The 22,130-nt window shown below is 28.4% G+C and overlaps 1 pseudogene; it reads left to right on the plus strand.

Moving 5' to 3' along the window:
• Nucleotides 1-143: 143 nt before the first annotated feature.
• LOC136092491 (small nucleolar RNA U3) lies at nucleotides 144-222 on the plus strand (annotated as a pseudogene).
• The last annotated feature ends 21,908 nt before the right edge of the window (nucleotides 223-22,130 follow it).

Here is a 22,130-nt window from a genome sequence, read left to right on the forward strand (position 1 = left end):
ATTTATAATAATTATCCAAGCAATGTCAAACCACAATCTATTGACGTTGTTTATAAATAAATAATTTCAAAATCTAACGACGCAATTTAAAAAAAACACAAAAAACATAGAAAAGAAATAAGACCGTACTAACTAGGATCATTAAGACCGTACTAACTAGGATCATTTCTATAGTATGCGTCTTAAAGTTTGTTTAGATCTTTAAAAGTTTTTAAATGCGAATTTAAGTTAAAGACTTTCAAGGAAGAAGATTTTTAGATTATATTTTTTGTCATGGCGATTTCATATTCACATGCAACCAAGCTTCATACGGACAGATCCGAAAGAATTGTTGAATTCAAGACGAGAATTGTTTTTTCTAAAGTTAGTGATGCAAGATACTTAATTGAAAATGCTCAAGAAATTTCAGAACGAATTGCCGAAAAAATTGGTAAAGGAAAAATTGAGAATCTAACCTATCATAGAGACGGAAATTGGATAGCCGTGTTTAGAAATATAAACGATGCCAACACCATAGCTCGATCGGAAATCGAGTTGACCGAATCTCAAAAACCAATATATTTTAGAAAAAGAGGAAGATTTTGGATGCCTGATAACAATCAAATGCGATCCGATCATTACAGACGAAGAACTTTCGGAACAATTAAAACCACACATTAAAAGTATAAATTCAATCAAACATGCAACATATGATTTTGACAGAACCATAGAAGACGGACGAAGACTCTTAAGAGTTAATCTTACGAAAGCAGTTAAAGAAATGCCACACGAAATCGAAATAAACGGGCAAAAGAAAACTCTTAACTTTGCCAGAAAAGAACTCCTCTGCCGAACATGTGGCTCGATCTATATCCCGAGAGAAAGGTTCAAAACTAAAAAAACTCAAATAAACCAGCCCATCTCAACAACCATTCCAATGACTACCCCAATGGAAACTAAAAGACAACAAAAACGCGAAACAGAACCAAAAAGAGAGGTAAAAAACTCAATATATGTAAGCAAAAAAAATATTCCTAAATTTGTTGTCCTTGACGACGACCAAATAGATATTAGTCTCCCTGAGGAAATTAAAAAGAAAGTAAGAGAAACACAAAAAAGGAATGAGGCTGACTTTGCTGAAGCTAGAAGAAAAGAAGAAAAAGAACAAGCACAACAAAAACAACACTCTGAAACCACAACAGTAGAAATACCACACATAGATTTTAAACCAAAAAAACAACAACAAAGAATCGAAAAAATCATAAAAGTACAAATAAACAAAACAATAAATCAAGAACAAGTGCAATCATTGACAGAGAAGAAGAAGAAAGCGAAAATGAAGAATACGCCGACCGATGTAACAACAAGACACAGTATGACGACAAAATAGAGGAAGACTCAAGCGGAAGATTTGATCAATGAAACGAAACGAGCAATAAGAAACAAACGCAACTACTAACACCAGGAAAAGATAAAATGACCTGAAAGAAAAAAATCAAAAATGGCAACAGTAATTTTATCTACACAGAAAATACGGTGGTATGTGCATTTTTTATTATTTTCTAAGTTTGTTATTACATTTTATTTTATTTATAGTTTATATAATGTTGACCATTTTTTACACTATATATTATCAGCATATGTGCTCCGATTGAAAGCTTTCCTTTGATTTAGGAAAGAAATACAAAAATTAACACTATTTTTTTCCTGAGATTTAAAGGAAATATTAAAAAAATAATGTTTATTTGAACGATTAAAAATGGAGAAAATAAGTTTTTTTACGTCAAACGTTAATGGTTTGAATAATTTAAGTAGGCGAAAAACAATTATAAACTCTTTTAAAAACAAAAACCACGATTTCTTTTTAATAGAAGAAACCCATTTAGATAATGAGAAAGTAAATTTACTAGCAAGTGAATGGAATGGAGACATTTTTTTCTCTCCTGGGAATTCTAAAACCCGTGGAACTGCAATTCTATGCAAAGCACATCACGAGCACGTGATTTTTTCAAGAAATGATATGCATGGGAATTTTAATTATATAGAAATAAAAATAAAAAACGTAAACTGTTTAATTATATATATATATATGTTCTCTCAGGCGAAAACACGTAATCCCTAAGGAAAAAATTATATATTGAATTAGCAAATATATTTCGCAATAAAGAACTCAAAGATTTTATTATTATCATGGGATGAGATTTTAATGGAACCCTTTCAATTAAAGACAGATATCCTATCTCAAATAAAAAAAAATCTCCCTCAAATAAAGTTTTAAAAACTCTTCTAAATATTCTAGAAATAGAGGACACGTGGAGAGTTTTTAAACAGAATGCAAACGAATATACATTTGCGTCCGCTAATGGAGTTTCTCACTCAAGACTATATCGTTTCTATATAAGTAAGAAAAGTAGACAAAATATAAAAACCTACTTTGAACCTACAAAATTAACGGATCATTATAATGCTCAAATTATAAAATTAACAAATAACAAAATAACTTTCGGAAAAGGAACGTGGATATTAAACAATGCGCTCCTTTAAAACAACGAATACAAAACTCTAATAGAAACGACCCGGGAAGAGTGGAGACAACAAAAAGAAAATTTTACAAACACAAAAGAATGGTGGGAAGCCGGAAAATAAAAAATAAAACAAACTTCTACAAAATTTAGTAAAAAATTAAATCAAAATTAAAATAAAAAAGATTATAAACTAAAAAGACTTCTAAAAAACGCATCCAAGAAAATGCACTTAAATAAAAATATGAAAATTTTATATTAAGACGTTAAAACAAAATTAGAATTAATTGAAAAAGTAAGAGCCGAAGGGGCGGCTATAAGAGCAAAAATTCAATGGCGATTAGAGGGAGAGAATTGTACAAAATTATTCTTCGATTTGGAGAAAAACAAACTAGCAAAACAATACGTTTCAGAAATAAATGACAAAAACGGAGAAACAAAAAATACACCTGAATACATCCTATATGATTTCAGAGAGTTCTATAAAAACCTATGCAAAAATAAAAAAAAAACGATAACGATTCCCAGGAAATTCTTTTAATTAATTCTTAAGTTAATAAAGTAACTAAAGAAGATAATATACTTTTAAAAAAAGAAATATCAGAATAAGAAATTAAACAAACCCACAAATGAAAAATAATAAATCACCAGGATCAGACGGCCTAACCATAGAATACTATAAAATATTCTTCGATCTGATAAAAAATGACCCTAAAGACACGTTAAATAACATGCTAAATACTGGCGAAATGACGCCCTCACAAAAAGAAGCTTTAATCACATGTATTTACAAAAAAGGAAATAAAAATGAAATCGGTAACTGGAGACCTATATCTCTGACAAATGTAGACTATAAAATTCTAACAAAAACTTTAGCCAATAGATTGGACAAAGCTTTACCAAAAATTATAAATAGTAACTAAACGGCCTCGATCAAAAACCGAACTATAAATAACAATTTAAGTTACACTAGAGATATTGACAGCATTTTTAATACTGATAGACTAGAAATATGTATACTTTTCATAGATCAAGTGAAAGCTTTTGATAGAGTAGATAGAACTTTTTTATTTAAAAGTCTTGAACACTTTGGTTTTGCAAAGGTTTTTATTTCTCATATTAAGACAATCTATAATAACAAAAATGCTAAAATAAAAATGAATGCCTTTTTATCCGAAAATATAAATATCTTAAGAGGAGTACGACAAGGTTGCCCCTTTATCAATGAAATTGTACATCATTCAAGCTGAAATATTTGCAACATATATAGGACAAAATAAGGACATTAAGAGGATTATAAATGGAGGAGAAGAAACAAAAATCCAACAATACGCTGATGATACCAACTTCTACCTCTCGGGTGATAATTCTATAAAAATGGTAGGACAAGCCTTAAAACTAAACAAAAAAGCCACAGGCGCTTAAATAAACCTAGCCAAATGCCAAGGTATATGGTTAGGAGAAAATAAATTTAAAGATAAGGAACCATTACTAAATTTTGAATGGGGGGAATCATCCTTTAAGAGCCTCGGAATCACTTTCTCAGCTTTAGGCAGTTTCTCCTACTTCACCCACTGAAGGGACCGATTTCAGGAAATGGATAATACCCTAAACAAATGGAGTAAATATAAACTTTCATTAAAAGGAAGGAAAATTATTATCAACTCTTTGATAATCCCACAAATAACACATCTAGCCTTTATAATACCCCTCCCAAATGATGGAGTTTTAAGCAAAATGGATATAAAAATAAATAAATTTATATGGGGCAGGAAAATACCCAACCTGAACAAACAAACAACACTACAAAAAATAAAAAATGGTGGAGTTGGAGTTGTCAGTCTAATAAACAAACTTAAGGCAATCCAAATGCAATGGGTCTCCAAATTATATAACCCAAGGTTGGAAGGCCCATGAAAGAACGCAATGCTTCACATAATAAACTCGCATAGGAAATCAAACCAAAACGTACAAATATTTCAAACTAATGACATAATGATCGTAGCTGACATTGCGAAAACTTTTCAGCCCGGATTCCTACACCATAACTCAATAGGGTTAACGGAATCAGAGCTTAAAGTATCGTGTTAGCTTTGCCGTTTCAATGGCATAACAAAATTAAACAGGAAGGACAAAGTTATGACCATAACAAAGTACCCAATTTTTTAGCAAAACAAAAAGACAAATACGAATATAAAAATATTACAGTACTAAATATGTACAAACTCCTAAACAAACCTAAAAACCCTTTGAATCTAAGATATAAAAAGTGGTCATTGAGGGATTACAATAGTATGAAAATACTAAACGAAGATGACTGGAAACAATTCTTTTTAAAAATACACAAAAGAAACACAAATAAAAAAGCAAATGATATACTATTTAAAATAGCGCATTTTATACGAGAGTTTGGAAATATTTTACTAGAAACTCTCATTGTAGAAATTTTTTTTAACTGAATGAAGTCATATTATGATAAGAAAATATTTAGTATAAAATTTTTGCTTAACAAATTTGATGATAAAGTTAAAAATACATTAAAAAAAGAACTTCTAATAATAAAAACAAACAACACACAAGATAAATACATTAATGAGATAAGAAATATTTTTTAAAATAGAAACCCTTACCTGGTCGCTGATATAAAAAACTATTATAGGTAATCTTAACTTTCTCGAATTCCGTAATTTCGTTTTATTTTGCTTTTTCGTTTTGTTTCGCTTTTTCGTTTTATTTGAATTTACTTCGATTTTTATTTTTTTGTTTTTTATTTTAGTTTTTAACGGATATAAATATTTTATATTTGGTTTTTTACTCTTACGGATTTTTTTTTATCACGAGATTAACTCTCTTAAGAGGGACGTCAATAAGGCAAGTAGCTGGCTGACATTAAAAAATACAATATATCTAGAAAAGAAATATGAATATAGTTTAACACTTTTATTTAATTTTTCCACATTTAAAAATATAATATTTATACATTGTATAGCAAGGTGGGTCATACCTTTTAATTTTTCTGAATAGGGCGCTAGATTTCTTTATAGATTTAAACGTTAAAATTTTTTAAAATAGGGGTTGCGTGGCATTTAAAAAGTAACAGTTTTAAAGTCTTAACATATGGGTAAAAATCCATATGTTAAGAATTTTAAAATGATATGTAAAAAAAGAGAACCAATTTTGTTTACACCGTCGCTGTCAGTAATTTCAAAAATTACGTTAGAAGACCAGAAGAGAATATTGCCATTATTATAGTAAACATGTTATTAAAATAGTTTTTATTTGCTGACTTCTTGACGAAGGAACTCTACTTGTTTAGGATATATTTAGAATTATTAAGCCGCTTCCAAAAAAGTTTAATTTCAAGCTGAGGTGATGCAGAAACTCCAACAAAGAACTCGACAACCTGTTGAAGATTATTTCTTACTTTATCTAGATGTTTTAACCAATCTTGGGCCAATTTTCTTTTCTTTTGACATTCTTGAAACTTTCCAGCGTTAATTATATGTATATATATATATATATATATATATATATATATATATATATATATATATTATATATATATATATATATATTAATAAAGTTTACAATTCAGTGACCTTTTCTATTTTTCTATTTACCTCTTCTATTTTTCTACTTATAGGTTTTCCATTTTTACCAGAAAAAATATATTTTGATTTAATTTCTTACCACGAATCATTCAATAAAAGAATCACACAAACTGTCAGCGTAGAGGGTACTCCAGGTAAGCATAATCCACGTTTGTTTGTATTTTTTTATCTAATTTTTTTATCTATCTATCTTAAGGTTCTTTTTTTTTTTAACCGTAGGTAAAGCCATATACAATTTAAAAAATCATTATTCGAAGATATGTATTTGTGCAATGAATATTCTTAAATTCTTTAAAAGAGGTACCTTTATTCATACGAAGTATGTTAGACTATATGTTGGAGTAAGTTGACTCAGGAAACATATATAATTGAATTTGACATAAGAAAAGTATATTAACAAAAAGCATATACATTTGTAAATAGTGTTCGATTTACCAGTTGATTGGTGCGGTTAAAGTGTTCAATTAAACAAAGCATTTAATTGGTGCGGTTAAGTTTAAAGATTAATCACAACCTTAGGTTATATTAACAAGATTGAATTTTTGTTGGCTGTAAAATTTATTGTGCATAAATTTGCTAGTATTTTTTCCCATTCAGTCAGATTTTTTTTTTGTTTTTTTTATTTCTTCTGTAGATTCACATCTACAAATGGACAGCTTCCTTATTAAATTAGCTCATAAGTTTTCAGTGAGCGAGAAGTCTGACAACAAAACAGGAAGAAAAATGTAGAATGAAAAATGAAGAACTTTATGAGGAGAACTTTGTTCCTTGCAAACTGATCCAAAATTTTTTGCTTTGTGGCTGGGAACGTTATCCTGCAAAAAATAGTAATTAGGAACATTTTCTTCAAATTATTTCAATATTGATGACTACCAAAACTCCATTGAGCATGGTAATTTAGTGCTCTAGGTGTGCCATGCTAGACAAGAATAAAATGAGGATAGAAAACTAGGAAAGAATAATTTCAGAACAGAATGTTTTATGATAGAAATAAAGAAACCTTACTAGAAAAGAATTTTTACAAAAGAATATTTTTTGGCAGAAATTTTGAAAAGAAACTTGAAATACTTTCTAAGAAAGAATATTTTTTAATAAACGTAAACAACTTGCTTGGAAAGAATTTTATTTAATAATGCGAAAAACTTGCTAGGAAAGAATTTTATTTAATAAATCTAAAAAACTTGCTTCGACAGAATTTTATTTCATTAATCCAAAAAAACTTGCTAGGACAGAATTACCATTTATAATAAAAGTGAATCACTGATGAATGATTCAGAAATTTCAGATAATCTTTATTATTTCACAAAGATTTTGTTAGATTATACTTATAATCTATAATGACGATTAGGGTTAAGGTTAGGGGTTAGGGTCAGGGTTAGGGTTAGGGTTAGGGTTCTTTGCTAGCACGTTTTTAAAATTTCTTTTCTAAAATTTCTTTGCTAGTACGTTTTTTCAATTTTCTTTGCTAGAAAGAAAATGACTTTTACTTGTGCGATTTCTATCCTAAAAAAGTCTTTGCTAGCACGTTTTTCATTTTTCTTTGCCAGAAAGGATATATGTATTTCTTTCTTCTTTTCTATCCTTCAATTATTCTATCCTAAAAAGTAATCATGTTTTTTTCTATCATAGCAAGAATTTTCATGTTTCTTTCCTAGAAAGGCTTTCCTGAATTCTTGTCTAGAACCGGCCACCGTGCTCTACATTCATCCTGCCCTCGCAAATAAACATTTCACATACGCGACAGGTGGCCATGATCCAACTCCAGATCATTGCCAAATTTGATTGTAAAGTTGATGCATTCGGCTTAAAAACTTTTTTCGGTCTCCGTATTACAAAGGCGCCTACAGCATGCCCAAATATTTAGATTAAAAAAGTAAAAAAAAAAAAAATACAAATTTGATATTGTGATTTTCAACATGTGAATTTTTAAGTTATTAAAGAAATAATTTTGCAGTGATTACTTTTATTATTATTTGGTTATTCTATAAACACGATTCCAGCTAATCAATAATCTCGGATTTAAAAAGACGAAATAGAAATCCTATTATACATAACTCTCTAACAGTTCTAAAAAACAAAGTAGGATAGATACATGTCTGTTATTTAAAATATTTGACTTATCTCCAGATTTAAAAAGATTTGTGTTATACTGGCAGTTTTTAGTTTGTCAAAAACAATACTTTTAAGTCAGGTATTAAATGAAAGATTAAAAATATAAAATAAAGAACGTTCAATAGTATTAAACTCTGGTTTGAAAATATCTGATTTTATCAAATTATTCACTTTTTTCACTTTTGAGACTGCTATATGCAGCTCTTAAGCAGTCGTGATGCAATGCTCTCCCGCAGTGCTCTGTGATAATACTGTAAGGACTTCTGGGAGCGCCTAAATAACTATAAAAAAAAAACTTATGATAAACTTATGAACTTCGTCCATAAGTTTATCATAAGTTTTTAAATATGAATCAAATAGAGTGGAATATTGAGGATTTTTTTGTAGCAGCCAAATTTGGACCAATATTAACAAAATAGTTGTTCAGTTCTGTCTACAGAAGTTTATGTTATAGTTTATATGTTAAATCAATTATAGCAATATTGATTTAACATAAACAAATTTTCCATTTTTTATAAAAAAAATTTATAATAAATGGAGTTTTTTTATTTTTATTTTTTTAACTAAATCCTTAATTACATTCCATTTTTGTTTAGTGTTTTAGTATTTTTTATATCTGACTATAATAAAGCTTTTTTGAGCATCTTTCCGTTATTTTTCAAAATACTTTTGTAATATTTATAAGTTATTTTATTTTTATAAGATTTTTTAAAGATACTTCATAAATAATTTTTCTTTCTTTCTTATAGATTTTAGTAAGGTTTTTGACATTCAGGGACTTTGAAGTGTCTTGGTCTTTCACGGCTGGATCACTCAATATAAAAAAGAGCGTGATGTCAAAAAAACAATCATAAATGTTTAGGATTAAAATTAACATTCTGGAAATAAATAATTTTTAAAGCCTTGTTTTGGAAGTGGAATAATCTAATAAGAGCTTGTTGATTGGACTGCCCTCATACTTGGCATGTATATTTTAGATTTAAGCCAAAAATAGGATGGTATATGTTGATGAGTGTATCAAAATTAACATAATGGCGAACTTCAACCAACATGCTATTAGATCTACTTAGTTTCATTGCTAAGTCTTTACAGTGGGATAAAAAGGAAAGGTTTGAATCAATTTATACCTAGATATTTAATTGAGTTAACAGGTTTAATTTTCTTGCCACTTAATCTAAAGTTCATATGTTTATAGATTTTTGTTTTATTTGATTTAAAGATAACGAGTTCAATTTTATTAGAGTTTTGAAAAAGTTTGTTGGAGCAAAGCCACTGAACTAGATTAGCAAAACCATGGTTAATGTGTTTGTTAATTTTTTTTAAGGGATTTATTAACTAGCATTAGATTAGTATCATCAGCAAAGCGGCAAATAGCAGCAAACTTAATGGATGTGTAAAAATCATTAATATAAAGAAGAAATTGTAGTGTACAAACAGCAGCTAGAATACAAAAATTTAATTATATGACATTTTTCAGCCAGTTTTTTAGCCTGGAATTCGCACCATGGGCCTTTATTGCGCATACAATTATTTACTTATTTCACGAAATGCAGCAGCATAAAAGTCTATGTCAAATTGTTTATACTATACACTCTTATTTAAACTTAAGTTTTATGTTTAACTAGACCATTTTGTTTTGTATTGGAGTTCTTTTTAGCAATAGTAGTAAATAAATAAATAGAAAATCTCTCATTAACAATCATTGCAACAAGATTTTAGTCCAATACCTCGGCACAGGCCTTTTTTATTTTTATTTTTTAAGAATCGCACTGTAAATTTACAAAATCTTTAATTTAACTTTAATTTAAGAAGCATAAATATGTTTAATTAAAAAAAGCTCATAATAATCTTCATTAATATCTTGAGGAACTTTTACAAGTTCTTTGTTTGACAGCTAACTGAAGAACGTTGAGCCTTAAATATTTTCAACTGAACTTCGGTCTGATGGTAAAGCAGTGGTTTCTTTAAAAATGTATCATCTTTGAAAATGTATAAACTTTGATTCATTGTTATGGCAAAGCCATTTTGACGATATTTTTCTAGGGTAGTATTAACCTGCGGAAAATGAATCCGTAAAAATGTTTTGCCACATGCGTTCTATACAATATTCAAAAACAAATCGAAAGAAAAGTATGACGACCAATACGAACTATATATTTTTACGTTTTTCATGTTTTTAAAAGATGCGTAAACAACTCATCACAAGCAAGAAAATTGTATTTTCACCACTTTTTAAAATGTATACGACCCCGTCCTAATTTAAATGGAAAAAAAAGCACCGTAAAGTATGACGACTCAGTGCGACCTCTATTTTTCTCGAAATAATTTGTTAACGTACTTTTCAAAAACATAAAAAACTGTTCCGCTAAGTCTTACTTTTTAGGGCTTCTTTATTCAATTAAAAAGGAAAGACATTATATACAGATAAGAAAACGGTGAAAAAAGAAATAGTTCACTTGCATGTAAAGAGTCAATTGGGAAATCTCGCGTGTTTTCAGACTTTTTTGTACGTATAATAAACAGGGCCGTCCCGAGAGATCTTAGGCGGGGGAGAGGTGACGTATCTGTTTTTTGCCAAGTGAGACCTAGAAAAATTATTTTGCCGACCGATTAAGATCTTAAAAAAAAAAAAAGGCCCTCGTTGTCTAACATTCGCCGACTGCCAACTATATAACCAATTTTGCCGACTCCAGTGTCCAATTTGCCAACTAATAAATTTTTTAGGGGGCAAGACACCTCCTACGTCTCCCCTCAGGACGCCTCTAATAATAAATATTTAAATAAATTAAATATTTAATTAAAATAAGTAAATATTTAAATAAAGTATTATACACTGTTTGAGACTCGTTATTTTATTTTTTTAAAAAAATTCTTTTTTATATTGTTAGTTGCTTTTTATTTGAGATTTATTTTGTGCAAACCCCGTTTACCACACAAAAAAAAGCCTTTTTAATTGTGTTGTAAAAACTATTTCTTATAACTCCTTGGCTTCTCCTCCTTGTCTAGCTTTTATATTGGTTGTGATAAACTTGTTTAATTCAATGGAATGTTTTCTTTGTATATTTTTCCAGAATAATACGATAAAGTTATATATTTGATGGCAATAGCTGACTCGAGCAACTAAACTATAAAATAGTCATTAGAATATATCGTTATAATGGGCAGATTTATATTAATGACGATATTTATCTTCATATGTAACTAATCACCAAGTTGATAAATAATTTCAAAAAATAAAGCTTGGCAATGCCTTTAGTATCATCCAAACAATTGCAGAGAATAACATAAATTTAGTGTTAAAAGGAGTAAAAAATGTGCAAGATCTTTATTTACATTCCCCTCTAAAATCAACTCTTAATTATTGATAGAACTGTGGAAAAAATTTTAATTTATCCTAGTCTTCCCTATTAACAAATATAATCTGACCTAGTCTCTCCTATTACTAGATACAATTACAAAGGAGTTTGCAATCTTTGTTATACTAATAAAATAAAAATCTTAGAGTACAAAAAGTAGTTTTTACATTTAACTACCATTATTGAAAAACTCCATATACGTCAACACCATATACGTTAACACAAACTTTTCCTGAATTATCACTTTTAGTAAAGTCAAAAAGATATTATCCAAGCCAAACTTCAAAATACTGATCTTCTTTTCGATAAGGTACTAGATAGTTAAGTTTTAAAAATGTCACCTTACTTTCATTTGCATTAACACTTGGAAGTTTGTATACATTGTCCAAATAAGTTGTTGGTTAGCAATTGGAAAAATCTGGTTTCTTTTGTTATCAGTCATCTAGACAATTAAAAAACTAGCACTGAGTAGCAACCAAATTTGCTGCCTGTAGATTCTGGCCAACAATTATAAAATACCACTCACATGCACAAGTTTAGTTTCGGATAACCAACCTTTGTTAAGAAGTAGAACAAATGCCTTTGATATAAATAGGAACAAAGGAAAGGTGTTCATTTTTCAGTTCAAAACATGCATTTTTTTGTAACAAAATAAATTTGGTCTAGAAATATTATATATATATATATATATATATATATATATATATATATATATATATATATATATATATATATATATATATATATATATATATATATATAAATATATATATATATATATATATATATATATATATATATATATATATATATATATATATATATATATATATATATATATATATATATATATATATATATATATACTACTGTGATCAAAAAGTAAGGTGAATTTTTTTATAAAATGAAAAATCTTTATTTATTCTTCCAAATCTATATCGTCCCCCTCAAAATAATCCCCCCCCGGCCCCAATGCACTTTTGCCAACGTTTTTTCCAGTCTTCGAAGCATGCCGAAAAGTCCTCGGTAGGGATAGCCTTCAATGCGCGTGCCGATTCACGTTGGATCTCTTCAATGGACTCAAAACAATTTCCCCGGAGTGGTCTCTTGAGCTTTGGGAACAGCCAGAAGTCACACGGTGCTAAGTCGGGCGAATACGGTGGTTGTGGAGCAACATGGGTAGAGTTTTTGGCGAAAAACTCACGAAGAACCAGTGCTGTGTGCGAAGGCGCATTATCGTGGTGCAAAATCCAAGAGTTATTGGCCCATAATTCCGGTCTCTTTTTGCGAATAGCTTCACGCAAACGTCGCATAACGCTTAAATAATATTCCTTGTTGACAGTTTGGCCAGTTGGAAGGAATTCGTAGTGCACGACACCACAATAATCAAAGAAAACAGTCAACATGACCTTGATTTTTGAGCGACTTTGACGTGGTTGATTCAGTCTCGGCTCGCCTTTTTCACGGTATTCACTCGATTGGTCGGTTGTTTCAGGGTCGTATGCGTAGACCCAAGTCTCATCGCCAGTAATAATTTATTTGTAGACGTCTTGATAGTCAGAAAGCATTGCTTCACACGTTTTAACGCAACGCTCTTTTTCAAAGAAATTGAGAAATTTCGGCACCAAACGTGATTTGAGTCTTCTGAGGCCCAAATGATCCTTCAAAATTGCTTGCATCGACCCAAATGATATTCCAACCATGTCAACAAGGTCTCGAATGGTTAACCGACAATTTGCAAGCACCAATTCTTTGATTTTGTTGATGTGGTGATCATCAATCGAAGTCGATGGTCGTCCGGAGCGTTCCAAGTCATCAACACGTTCTCGGCCTTCTTTGAAGTCTTTGTACCACTTGTAAACATTTTTTTGAGACGTAGTCTCTTCACCGAAGGCCTTTTGCAACATTCGATACGTTTCAGCAGCAGAAATATCATTCCGCAAACAAAATTTAATAGCACTTCTTTGCTCAACAAAATTAGACATCGTGAAAATCGCCGAATGCACTTTTGGTACTTCAGAAACAAGCGTAAACAAAAAAAAAATAATTATGAGTTTGACACGTAATTTGGCGCAAATGTTAATGACATTCCTACCAACTTAAAAATAAAAAAGATTGGACGATTCGAATAAGGCGGGAAGTTTAAATTAAAAATTCACCTTACTTTTTGATCACAGTAGTATTTCTAAATAAGGCAAAATATTTTATGTTTACGGGTAAGTAGGCTTAAGTTAAATAATTAAGTTATAATAAGTAATCATTATTAAATTATGAAAGAAAATAACAGAGAATTGCGTTAATAAGATATAGAAAGAAAAACTGGTTTAAAATAATTTTAAAAAACTTTTGAAATGACAAATCATAAATTTTGAAACTTAAAAAAGAAACATTTTAACAGGAAATCGTTAGAGAAAAAAAGAGAGAAAACATTCATATAGATACTCTCTATTTCCTATAGATATTTCATATAGATACTATAGATACAATAGATACTTCATAAAGATACTATAGATATTTCATATAGATACTCTCTATCTCCCTATTTTCTTTCCATATGGTATTTAATGGGTTAAATTTATTATCTATAAGAATTATATTTTATGATTGGCTTGGATTGGACATTAAGAGTTATTTAGAGATAAAAACGGTGTCTCGATCCTCTAATAATATAAACCGGTGTCTTGATCCTCCAATAATATAAAACAAGTATCAAAAACGTATTCCTTATATATAATTTCACAAACTTAAATCGTCACGAATTGACAACGGTATTTCAACGGATTCAACGGAAATGAAAGAGCAGCAATAAATATATCTCTAAACGGATAGTAAATGTTTTCTTTTTTTTACTCTAAATGGAGGGTGAGCTACTTGTTTAATTTGTTCAATCTTGTTTGAAAAAATTATTTGTTCAATCTTGTTTGAAAAAATTATTTGTTCAATCTTGCTGTTTAAAAAATGCTGTTTAAAAATAAGACAAACAAATAACGTGTTTTTACCGAGGTATTCATATGATTTATAATCTTTTAATTAAATTATCATTCGACACTCAATATGGTACATTGAGCAAAAGCCAAATCCAGTTTATCAGATGATGTTATTTTTTGAGACAATTTGGTGTTAGTAGAACTAAAGTGCGCAACATAATAATAAGACACCACAAAAAGGTTTATAAAACTCTACTATACATATATGTTTAAAAACTAATTTTTATTGTAAATAAAAGCAAAGGGTTTACAACACTAAACAACATTTTAACAAATTTATTTTCAAGGTAACACGCATTTTCTAAAAAAAAAACAACGTTTTTTCAGTACGACAAAATTATAAGACAATTTTACAAAAATACATTTATTAACATCGATTGTTTAAAATTGAGACGTCTTTTTATATAAATGACAATTTATACGAATTTTTTCCAAAAGTGTCTTACAATTATGTCGCACTAAAAAAACAGTTTTTTTTTAATAAAATGCGAGTTAAGTTTAAAAAAAATTTTTTTAAATGTTATTTGATCTTGTAATCCTTTTGCTCTTATTTACTATAAAAATCAGTTTTTAAATATAAATGTATAGTAGAGTTTTATAAATATTTTTGGGGTGTCTTATCATTATGTCGCGCAGTGTACGCTACTACGTTACTACGCCTGCGATTTCAATACTGTAAATAATCTCGAAATTTAGAAGATTGTCACAGTCTTCTAAACTTTGAGAATATTTCAAAAAGATCGGAAAACTTACAAAAAAACATATCTAACTCATTAAAATAATAAAAAGATTAAAATAATATTAAGATTAAGGTAATCTGAATAGTACACGCTTTAATTTATATTTATAATATACATTTGTAATATAGAAAATATTTATCAAGCCCTAGATTAAAATGTTATCCAATTTATGCATTTAAAAACTAAGTGTTTCAAAATCGCACACCATTATTCTAAAGTTTCACTGAAATTTAATCAAGCATACTACAACTTTTTATACTTCATAAACTTCTTTATAACATTTCAATGATGAAACTTTGATATATTGCTTTATAACTTTTCATGTTTATTCAACAACGTTTATCTCCTTAACTTTTCATATTTATTCAACGACGTTTATCACCTTAACTTTTCATATTTATTCAACAACGTTTATCTCCTTAACTTTTCATATTTATTCAACAACGTTTATCTCCTTAACTTTTCATATTTATTCAACAACGTTTATCACCTTAACTTTTCATATTTATTCAACAACGTTTATCACCTTAACTTTTCATATTTATTCAACAACGTTTATCTCCTTAACTTTTCATATTTATTCAACAACGTTTATCACCTTAACTTTTCATATTTATTCAACAACGTTTATCTCCTTAACTTTTCATATTTATTCAACAACGTTTATCTCCTTAACTTTTCATATTTATTCAACAACGTTTATCACCTCAACTTTTCATATTTATTCAACAACGTTTATCACCTTAACTTTTCATATTTATTCAACAACGTTTATCACCTTAACTTTTCATATTTATTCAACAACGTTTATCACCTTAACTTTTCATATTTATTCAACAACGTTTATCACCTTAACTTTTCATATTTATTCAACAACGTTTATCTCCTTAACTTTTCATATTTATTCAACAACGTTTATCTCCTTAACTTTTCATATTTATTCAACAACGTTTATCTCCTTAACTTTTCATATTTATTCAACAACGTTTATCACCTTAACTTTTCATATTTATTCAACAACGTTTATCACCTTAACTTTTCATATTTATTCAACAACGTTTATCACCTTAACTTTTCATATTTATTCAACAACGTTTATCTCCTTAACTTTTCATATTTATTCAACAACGTTTATCACCTTAACTTTTCATATTTATTCAACAACGTTTATCTCCTTAACTTTTCATATTTATTCAACAACGTTTATCACCTTAACTTTTCATATTTATTCAACAACGTTTATCACCTTAACTTTTCATATTTATTCAACAACGTTTATCACCTTAACTTTTCATATTTATTCAACAACGTTTATCACCTTAACTTTTCATATTTATTCATCAACGTTTATAGGCATCTTAACTAGCTTACTATTTTAAATTCAATTTTGAATTTTAAGGCATTTTGAAAAAAGGTGTATATTCCGTATCAACTAATCGAAAAGTATATTATATGTAGATAAAATTAGAAATAAATAAAATAAATTAATATTTTAAAATTAAAACTTTGATTGAAACGTTAAATAAAGTTGTTGGTCATATTAGTAATCATCTATAAAACAAAGTACTTAAAATGAATTACATTTTGTAACGATAAAATCAACAATAATACAGTTGTATTATTCTAGTGTCTTGGTAAATAGTAAGTTGTTTTTTTTATATTATTATTTTGGTGCTCTAAGAAGACCTGACGGTAACCGTTAAAGCAAACTCTAAACACTTTTTTTAATTTAAAATAGAAATTAATATAACAAAACTGCATCACCGCAAAACAACATGTTTATCGATTCCATTGAAAAAAACGCATTACTATTGTACTTAAAAATTTAAATTTAAGGTGGTAGTTCAGTATTTAGAAAAAAAATTTATTTATAGTAAATTTTCATCTTTCACAAATGATTCTCTTTCTCACATTAAATAATATCCCATTAGAAAACCAAATAAAATAATTTTTTTCGTTTCTAATTAAAGGTCCTAAAATGAGGTAATGGACAACAAGGACTTTTAAGCACTCATTCCTTATATTATATTGAAATTTTTGCTGTTGATATATTGCGCGTGTCATTGTACGCGCAATTTATCATCCAGCCAAACTAAATAATTTAAGTTAGTTCTAAAACACAATAAATTATTTGCATTTTTGTTTTTTTGGGCAATATATGCGGCTATGAAGGTCGCAAAATCTTTAAAAAGTAAGAAATTAGAAAAGCAGTAGAAGTTATCCTTTTGTACGTTGAAGATACTAAAACAATATATAAGTGTGCCATATTGCAAATATATATGAATTTTGTTTAGTGTTCCGCGTCGCTCCCACAAAATAAAATAATTTTGAGAAAAATGCAAAAAATGCAACAACAACAACAACAACAAAAAGTGCAAATATATAAAATTTAGAATTCTTCATTTTTTTACAATACACTGACTATGTTTTCAAGTAAAATAAAACTCATGACAAAATTGAAATCTTCCTTTTTATTTTGAGGATCCTGCATAACTTATAGAACGAGGATGAAACTTGATTATTTTCAGCTGAGCTTCAGTCTGAAGGTCAATGGGTTCTTTAAAATTAAAATTCTTTTTAAATTTTTTTTAAATGGAAAGTTTTTTTGAATTGAAAATTTTTTTTAATTGAAAACGTTCTTAAAACATTTTTTAAAATTGAAAAACTGCTTTCATGATACTTCGATTATTTATTGTGGTAAAGCAGTAATGACAATGCTTTTTATTTTTGATCATCCCTAGTTTTTTTAATTAAGGTAGTAGCAGGTGAAAAAGTAGTAAAAATTAAAAATTTCAAAGTCAATAGAACTATGTAACAAACGCTTCTGTTGTTTGTTTTATTTAAAAAATACAGAATGTTTTGTGCTTGTATTTAAAACAATATACTTTTGAATCAAAAATTGGATAAAGTGAATCAATTTTTGTTTATGTTTATAATCATTGTTTATTTGATTAAATTAAATGGTTTTGTTGTTTTCTTTTTACCTTATTTTATTTTAGTTAAGTTTTGCTATAGTCAACTCATACAGTTAAGTTAAAGAAACGAATTAATTTTTGTCAATTTTAAAAAAATCCACGAAAAAACATGTTAATAGACAGGAGTTTTTTAAAAAACATTTAGAATTTTATAACAAAAAAAATGCATACTAAATTTTTTTAAGTTTATTTTTTTACTGTTTACATGCATTGACTGAAAAATACGTAGAACACGTGGGGAGTGCTGCTACATCGACTGAAAAATAGGTAGAACATGCAAAGAGTATAACAGAAGCACACTTAAGGGTATGGGTAACGTTCATAGCTAATACAGCAAAGTCTTGTAAAGAGATCTATGTAACAATTCAGCAGCACCTGTGAATGCGTTAAGTACAAAAAAAAGACTATAATTAGATGTTAATAACAAATCAATAGAGCAGTAGATAATGGCATCAAACTGAAAAAATTATTCAGTAAGGAAAACAAAATGACAGCATGATTTATATAATCAAGTCCTCTCATTTGAATTATACAATTTTTCGAGTTGCTGCTATTTTCTCTCTTTCTCAGCAGCAATAATTTAAACAAATAAATGGATTAAGAGAAATGTAGTATTATAAATTCAAATTTTAAAATCAATAGAAAATGAGGTCCTTCATAGTAAATTCATTCCTGAAACATGAAGGTAAAAATTATTTAAAGAAGTATTTTACAAAAAAAATATATAAACAAAAAGGGTAATAACATTTTTAGAAATTAGGGCTACAAATAAAAAAAATTAGAAAATGGTGAATGATCCAAAGCTCTTTGCTAAGAATTTGTATAAAAAAAAACATTATAAAAGACATACAAAAACATACAAATGAGATAAATAAACCTAGTAAATTTTCTACAAACAAATCGCTGAATAAGCATTTCGTTCAAGAAACGTTTTGATAAAGAATACGGGTCATTACAAAAAGTTATAAACTTTCTATAAGCAATGTAAGCAATATCAGGTTTTACAACGATACGAACTTCATAATCTGAAGACATGTGGCAAAACTGCTTCAACTGATAAATAACCAGCTGATAAGTATTCTTAGGGTTTAACAAAAATTCTTTTAAACAGTGAATATTGGCTGGCTCAAATGTTTGATGCTGATAAAACTGAATTTTTCTCAAAAAAGACATTGAGGCGAACGTTCAGTTTAAAAAACAACAACACGCGACTAAGGCCAAAAATGCGGCTGATCTTTTAGTCGATTTTAAAGCCAATATAAATGCACGGTTCGCAACAGTTACTTTTAATAACATATTTAATTGACTACTTTCTTTAGAAAGTTAAACAATATATTGCGGATTTATGGCTTCTCTATAACGTTTTACTGATTGCTGAAATACGCAGCTTCAGCAATTACTGAGATAAAACAACATACACCTGATGTATGCTAAAAAACACATTAATGTTAAAAAAAGAAATTGGTGCTATTGCAGATTGCGTTGATAGAGTCGGTTTTACTACCTTTTGTGAATATAATTTCATCGTAATAATTAAAGATGAAACCGTAAAAAATAACACTTTAATCACGTTGAATGCAAACAAATGTTGCTAGTGGGACATAAAAACCCTATTTCATTACAGCAGACAATAACTGGCGCGAACAATAAAGGAGGAAGTGATAATTCAGCTGCAATTTAGTAATTTACAAGGTGGGACGTGATAATTCAGATGCAATTTTAGTGATCTACTAGAAGGAGATAATAATTCAGTGTGTAAGTTTAAAGGAAGTTGTTATTTATGTTGCTGGGTATATAACAAAAAAAAATTAAAACCAAATTTAAATGTTCTTTTTGTCAAGATCTTCTTCAAACTAACAAAATATCTTTACTTTGTATGAAAATAGTTTCAACTTGAGAAGATTTATATGGAAACACTCTTAACTTCAGTTAAACATCCCCTTTAGAGTCTGAAAGGGAGGTTTAACTGAACCTAGTAAACACATGATAGAATATTTTACTCCTTATTTTGCATATTAGACATCACTACAGAATTATTATTAACTAAATATTCCAACAAATTGAAAAGTTCAGCTTTAGCTGTACTTGAACTGTTAAAAAATAACATTTGTTTTATGTGTTCTGACCATTTAGATACAAAAAGACAATATATTCACACAACTGTTATTAATATATTTTGTAATAATGAACAATCAGTTCTAAAGGGAACAATCAGTTCTTTCAATTCAAAAAGATGAAGTAGAAGCCATTAAAAGTTGACACAACAAAAAATAACCTTAATTTAAAATATTTATTTTTCCTATAGATGCACTTTTGTTTGGATCCTGTATATTTAATTTTTGTTTTGATTTGCTTATCTATAGTTGTCATCTTTTTCTAAAGCTAATTTATGGTGGACTAAGTTTTGCTTTTGTATTTGTTATTAAAACTGTTTTATTTTTTGATAAGTTATGTTTTTCCATAGCTGTATTTTTTTTTTGCCTATATATTTTTCTCAAGTTATATATTTTGTTGAAATATATTTAGTATTTGAAAAATATTATTTCAATAAGCAATAATTAAATTGTGAAAACTGGCCTACTGTTTTTCGAATATGTTAGCAACAAGTCTGGCCGTGTATTTAAGTAGGCCACAATTGATACTAACTTGTATCGATCAAAAAAATATTTTAAATAAAAAAATTGAATTTTTTTCAGAAAAGTAAAATCCTATTTCTGCTTTGCGACGCATAATGCGATGACTAAAACAAAAAAACAAGAGGTTTTTGATATTAATTAATGTTTTTTATTAATAAATATTATAATTTGTTGTTTTGAATGCATACTTCATACTGCTTTTCGACTTGATTTCAAGACTTGGCAAATCCGAGATCAAGATCATAAAAAATTGGCTTCAGACCAAAAACATCGCATTCAAATTGAATTTTAAAAACGTTTAGGTCTTCTTGTTGACATACCAAATGGAGGTGGTGACGGCACAACTAATGAAGGTAATACGTTGCGAATAGCATTTTAAAATTACCAGATTACCGGAGTCGATGCTGAAATGATTCGCAGCTTCTACACTATATTGAGCGTCATCAACTCAAATGAAAAGATCATTTTTTCCACATTTGAAGCCTACTGCAAAGCAACTTTTGAAAGGTTTTGCTTCCTACAATCGGTTTTTCATGCCAGTTTCAGTACATAAACTACTGGTCCACAGCGTTCAAGTCATGCCAAATATTCATCTGCCAGGATTGTTTGGATTTTATGGAGTTTTATATTATGGAGTTATATATTTTATACAGAAGATCCAGCTGAGAAAAGAATCAAAGAGTATAGAAAATATAGAGATAAATATTACAGAAAAATGAGCCGAATATTGGCAAGCAGAGATTTGCTTAGTAAATGTTTGGAAACAAGTGATCCTATTATTTTAAAAATAATTGAAAGCAGTTATAATGCAATGGCTAAGATGCTTAAATTCACAAGTAAAATGCTTTCGCTGGTAGATTTACAAGAAAAAAGTAAATTTGGAATACAAAATGATCTAACAAGTGTTAGATCATTTTGTATTCCAAATATGAAGTCGAGAAAATAACGAACCAAATAATTAAGCATGTTGAAGAAGAAGAGACTGATAAAGAAGAAGAGACCTATAAAGGAGAAGAGGTAGACGAAGAAAAAGAGATCAATAAGGAAACCAAGACAGACGAAGAAAAAGAACTTTTTTTAGTTAACTATTACTAAGACTTAAAAAACAGTGATGTTGATTTGCCTGACTACTATTATGATTAATATTAATAAACTAAGATAGTAATTTTAAAAAAGTTGGTATTTTGATAAATGTTTTTTTTATGTAAATTT

This window comes from Hydra vulgaris, chromosome 15 (assembly GCF_038396675.1).
Source record: "Hydra vulgaris chromosome 15, alternate assembly HydraT2T_AEP".
In the NCBI taxonomy this organism is placed as follows: domain Eukaryota; kingdom Metazoa; phylum Cnidaria; class Hydrozoa; order Anthoathecata; family Hydridae; genus Hydra; species Hydra vulgaris.